The sequence below is a fragment of the Chamaea fasciata genome, unplaced genomic scaffold, assembly GCF_029207755.1.
Source record: "Chamaea fasciata isolate MVZ Bird 193981 ecotype frontalis unplaced genomic scaffold, bChaFas1.0.hap1 SCAF_13, whole genome shotgun sequence".
Lineage (NCBI taxonomy): Eukaryota > Metazoa > Chordata > Aves > Passeriformes > Sylviidae > Chamaea > Chamaea fasciata.
Window position 1 is genome coordinate 1,734,487 of NW_027094098.1, and position 6,000 is coordinate 1,740,486.

A 6,000-nucleotide genomic window follows, 5' to 3' on the forward strand; every position below is an offset into this window, starting at 1 on the left:
AGGGACCAGAGAAAGTGAGTTTCTCTCAGTATCAGAGCCATTTCTTTTTCTCTGAATTAAGTAACCTACATCCACATGTAAGACAGTGAAAACCATAGTAGTATGACTTTTCTGTGTCATTTTTCACACTTTGCTTTGTGTTATACAGAGAAATAGTCTGAATACCTTATAGGCAGTACCCTGCATTTCGGGGTCTTGTGTTTAAATCCATAATAACAGTTTCTAAGGAACTGTGCATTCACTATGAAGATACTTCAGAGAGTAGAAACCACAAATAGAAGTAGCATCTTCTCACTAGGTTGCAACATCTATCACTATTTATAAACTTTGATTTTCTGCTTGCATGCTTTAGCAGGGCACGGGGGAGCCAGAGGTTGGGGGGAAGCAGGGAGCAGTGTTCAGCTGTGGGGTGGTTTGGCTCTGCCAGCAGGATGCAGCTCTGGAAAAGGCCCACATGGTGCAGGGTTGCATCAGGCAAGGTGTTTTCAGTGCAGACCTCACCCTTGTGCAAGGAGCTGCAAGAATCTCACTGCTGAGGGGGCTGTGCCTGACTCTGGTACCTCAGCAAGGAGAGATTGAGTATGAGGAGGGAGGGAAGGGTTGCTATGGTCTGCTCAGACAAACAGAGCCTCTAGCCTGGAAGAAGGTGAAAAGCTGGACCGTCATTAACCTGTAGGATCAAAGGAACCCAGACTGGTCGCTGATGCATTTGGACAAAAAGGTTACCAGTGCCTGGCAAGTTCTGGTCTGTTCCTCCAGAGAGACCCCCTAAGCAGAAGGGACAAGCTCATTTCACTGCGTGGATGGATGGATGGATGGATGGATGGAAAAGGCTTGCATGGCAGAGCAGGGATGATCCCAAGTTCAGAACTGTAGCTTGGGGCACAGTGCTTTACTTGGCTGGTTTTCCTGGTAACCTGTAGAGAGACTTTGTTGCTGCTTCTGACTGTATGTGCCTGATTTATGCTGGATTCATTCAGTTTTTTGGTCTCTCTGCTGCTCAGCTGTGGAGCTTGTAAAAGACTCTTTTTGGCACCTGGATGCATGAGCTCAGGCTGAAGGATGGGAGAGGGGAAGAGGGACAGTCTCCTAGGAAGCATTGAGCCACAAATTCATGGGCTCTGTGGGAGCAGCAGTGTTTTCAGCAGCACTGTTTCTCTGGAGCTGGGTGATGCACGTTGCAAGCAGGCAGGGCAGGCTGCAGGCTGTGAGGCCAGGAGGGAGCTTGTCAGGAGGGGACACGCTGGCAGGACCTTTGTGGGTCATACTGTGGGTCATACCCTGGTGTTTCTTAAGCCTCAAGGTAGGCTTGCTGTGAGCTGAAGGCCTTGAAGCGACCAAGAGGGAATATTTCCAGTACTGTGTGGCAGCACCTTTGGCATGGGCTGTGAGCTCCCCCAGAGCCTCCTCTTGGCTTGGAACAATGGCAAGGCAGGCGCTAAGCCTGTTTACCCTGCTGTACATCCAGCATTGCTCTGTTTGGCAGATGGTGGAGCTTGAAGTAAAAAAGTCTGGTGATAGGGAAGAGTATAGGAGAAACAGAACTGAAAGAAATAGCCCTTTAAATCAGAGAAACTTTGGGCAAACCATTGCAATTTGGATGCTCCCTTTTACCCTCTCAGTAGCTCACTTGAGTGTGCTTGTTTGCTTGCCATAAAGTATTATCACAATGAGAGATAAGAAGGTTATGCGTAAATAAAATTTTTTTTAAAAAAGCAACTTTTCCTATTTCTTTTTAAATGGGCACTTTTCCCAGGCTTGCAGAAATGAGCAATTGATGTCCATTTTCATATGACTGTGCTGGAAATAAAACTAGGCTCTTTGATGGGAAGTCAGGCTGCGGAGAGGGCTTATGCTCACCTGGAGAGCCCAGAGAGCCAGCTCCATCCTCATTTCTGTGCTCTGCTCTCTCCAAAGGCTCTGAGGCCTGCACAGGATGGGGCAGAGGCAACACAATCGGAGGCTTTGCTGGGAATTTCCTCAGATATTAAAATAGTTTCTCCCTGGCTGAACCATGGACTGGCAGTCTGGAAAAACCTTCCATGCTTCTGCACTTATTGAGCATTAGTTTATTTGCTGCAAGACATTTGGAGGGTCAGGAGGGAGCTGAGGCTGGGTTTGAGTGGGGAGGGGTAGAACAGATATGCAATGTTTTGAGATCATTAAACTTGTGTGAGCGAAACAAAAAGCAAAAGGAGTTGAAACTGGTGTACATGATGTATCGAGTCAAAATATTTGTGTGGTGTTAAATACCCCATTGGGCTTCAATTCATCTTCCCCCTTGTGATGGGCAGGTGGTGCTGGCTGTGACACAGTGCTTTGCGTACGTGTGATTGCTCTGACAGCAGCCATTAGGCCACTGAATCCAGACGGCACAATTCTGGGTGCTTAAGTAACTCCAAAACCTCTTCTGGGAACGTGCTCATCAATATTCACAGTGTTTGGCATCAATTTTTAATGCCTTTATTTCCAAAACAAATACACAGATTTGCAATCCGCCTCACAGGTCGGGGTTTCGCACTGCTGGAACCAGCCTGGATGGCTCACTACAGGCATGGATGGATCTTTACCCCTCACTTTTGCTGGGTGGGGGGCTCCTGGGGATGTCCCTGCAGTGTCCACTCCTGCTCAGAGAGGATGTAGAAGAATTTGGAAGGATTGATGTCTTTTGCTGTGTTGGCTTCTGCTGGTTGAAAGGTTGGAGGTGTCCTTGGCTGCTTCTGGTACAATTTGAAGCTACGGCAGGGCCGATTCCTTTGCACTGGAAAGTTGAGTGCTGATGGTCAGCCATCAGTGGAAGTTGTTCCTGCCCATGGCAGGGGATTGGAACTAGGTGATCTTTAGGGTCTCTTCCAACCCAAACCATCCTGATTCTTCTGCTAATGCTCAGGAATGGAGCCACAGCTCAAGTGTCCACATCCATTGGGGCTGGTGGGTCCCTCCACATTGTTGCTTATGTTGAGCCGGCTTCTGCCTCTCCACTTCTGCTTCTCCAGCGTGCTGGAATAAAGCTGTTTCTTTTCTCTGCTGTGTGAATCGAGCACATATTTGATGTTTCCCATCATGTTTCCAATTCAGTGCAAACAGATAGTCAGTGCTGTGGCATATTCCTGCAGTTTATATGAGTTTGGGGAATACTTGATGTGCATCTGGACTGGCAGAACACCACAGCCTGCCTGCCACACAGCCTCTCTGCACAACCGTCTTCACCGCTTCCCCGGCTGGGGCTGCCATCATGGTTGGCCCAGGCTGTTTTTCCAGCAATCCTTTTCCAATATCAGGCTAATTTCCTGGCACGTGAGATGTCCCTTGGGAAGGATGGGACAGGCAGTCAGGGTGCAAAGCGTGCTTCCCAAGAACAGGTAGCTCAGTAGGGTGAGACGATTTCATGGCAAAGGCACTCTGGTTTTTCACTAAATGTGACAATAAGATTATCACATTGACTTTACTGTCGAGTGCTGCTGCTCCGGGATGATCCTTGGGGTTTTTTTTTTTTGGATAGTGAGTGACAGAAAGTGCTGGTGGTCATCCCAGTCACACACATCGTAAACTGTTATTCTTCTTGAATTTGAGATCGTTGCCGTTGAACCATCACTGTGTTTTCAAATGTCTGTTTGAATGACAGGTTTGTTATTTTCGTATCAGTCTATGAGCATGACTATTCCTACAAACAAGTTTTTTTGTCTTTTTTCGTGCCTGGAGGTGCTAAGCTCTGGCGTGACCCTGAGGTGCTGCTGCGCAGCCTGTCAGTCATCGCTGAGCACATTGTACCACTTTTCATGTCACTGATGCTGGGAAGTTCTTTTGAATGCAATGAGTTGACTCCTTACTGAGAGCACCCAGCACCTCCAACGTGCTATTTAGGGGCCTACAAGAGCAATCAGCATCGCTGGACCCTATTAACACTGGCCTGTGCTTTATGGCTGGAGGGGATGTTCATGAAAGATAACTACACTGATGGTGGTGTCTTGCTCACTCTCGGCCTCTGCAGCTTTCCTAGTGTGTGTTTGATATTGAAGAGAGACCCCAGCCCTATTAACAGACCGGGGACAGTGGGTTGGGAGGGCAGGAGACAGCAGCTCCCTGAGGAGCATGAGGTCCCCAGAGACAAGTCAAGAAAAGCACCTCTGAATGCAATTTTTATTCTGTTTTCTCTTATTATTTGTTTAAATGCCATGGTTTGGCTGGAGATGGGGAGACAATGTGCCCTCCAGCCTGGCTGCTGGCGCTTGGGTGGTAAAGATGGTTACAATGGCTAGCAAAGGCACACCTCTGCAGTCCAGAGGCCCATGGTAACCAAATGGTGATGAAACGTACATTAACAGTGAGCATAAATAAGTGTAGAAGCAGTTTACCAGATGGCATAATGGGATTTATGATCACAGAAGGTTTAAATAAAACCCTCACCTCTGAATATCCAAAGTCTCCCTCAGTCCAAAACTATAGTTTCTGTGATGAGCAGCAGATTAGCTGTTCTTACTGGCTTCATTCTCCCCTGAAGATGTGATTAAATAGTTTGGTGCATTCTCTTTTTTGATTTAGTTGTGTTTCTAGGTCATCGTCTATAGAAGAAAAATGTTCATATATTTAATGCAGTAGAGTGCGTTAAGCATCTTCTAAGAGGAGCTACAGCACAAACCCCTCTCCTGCCCAGTCTGTTCCCAGACCTCTCTCCTGTCCCTGTCCTTAGCACAGGAAGGAAGAGCCTTTACACCTTCTCCCTAGAGCAGCAAGATGAACATCTCTGTGTGGAGACTGTTAGTGCTGCCTGAGGTGGGCACGATTGTCCAAGGACCAAGTGACTGCAATGGAGTGTGCAAGGTACTGCTGGGGAAAGGTGGAAGCAAAGGGCTGAGGGAAACCTCTGGGTCTTACTTGCTGATAGACACCCCATCACACCCCCACTAACGAGATAATGGCAGAAATCTTAAATGAGAGACTCTTCTCTTATGGAGACAGGCTGAGAGAGCTGGGATTGTTTGGTCTCAAGAAGAAAAGGCTCCAGGGGGACCTTAGAGTCACCTGGACCTCTTCTCTGGTCATTTGTCTGTCCTCATGAGAAGAGCATTTCCTGTCCTCTTGGAGGATTTCCCCTTTTTTTGATAGCTATAACTAAACTTACAGTAGGCAGATGCTGCATAGGAAACGGATCCATGTTGCTTGAGAAATGTGCAGAATTTTGAGGGTTTTTGGGCATGTGTGACTAACTGTTCTTTAGTCGGTTCCAGGACCTGACAGGGACCACAGGCTCTCAGACATGACAAAGCAGTTTCCCATGCTGAACAGCTTTCAGATGAGGATTTGACAGCTCCTCTGAAGGGCGTAGAAGAAAAATCACCATGAATCAAAATGTCATTTGGTGCAGATGTGACAAAATGCCACATTTCAGCCGGGGTGTCTGAGGGTGGCAGGCCCTCCTCCATCCAACCCACAGTGCTGGAGGCCTTGCAGGGAAGGGATACTTGCAGAGGCCAGATGTCAATAGCTGAGAGCAGCCCCTGAACCTTTTTTTCTCTTTGTTTCCTTGCATACCAGTGGAACATTGCTTTCTAGCCTGTCTTGAGTCTTTCCTGGCCTTGGGGGCTCATGGACTTTTCCAATTGCTGACAGGCTCAAAGCCTGGTTCCAGTGGGCATCCCTTTGCAGGACTAGTCCTGAGCGTTGTAGCATCACGAATAAGGAGATTTATTTTGAAATTTGCCTTTATTTATGGATTTTTAGCTCTGTTATGACATGCTTGGAGTACGCACCCTCTTCTGGTGTGGTCTCAGGGTGCTTCTTCTCAGGGTGCTCCCTCCTTGGAAGTTGTGTTTAGGTATGAAATCAATGTGAGATGTGTCTTCTTCAGCTGTTGAATGAATCCAGAGGGGTTTGATGCTCTTAACAACCCACCTGAGACCCAAATGGGTCTGCCGTGGGCTCTCCCGTAGAAGAAAGAGTCTGTTGGTAGCTTGTGCCCTTCCTTCATCAGTCTAGACATGAGGAGTACAAAAAGATTTT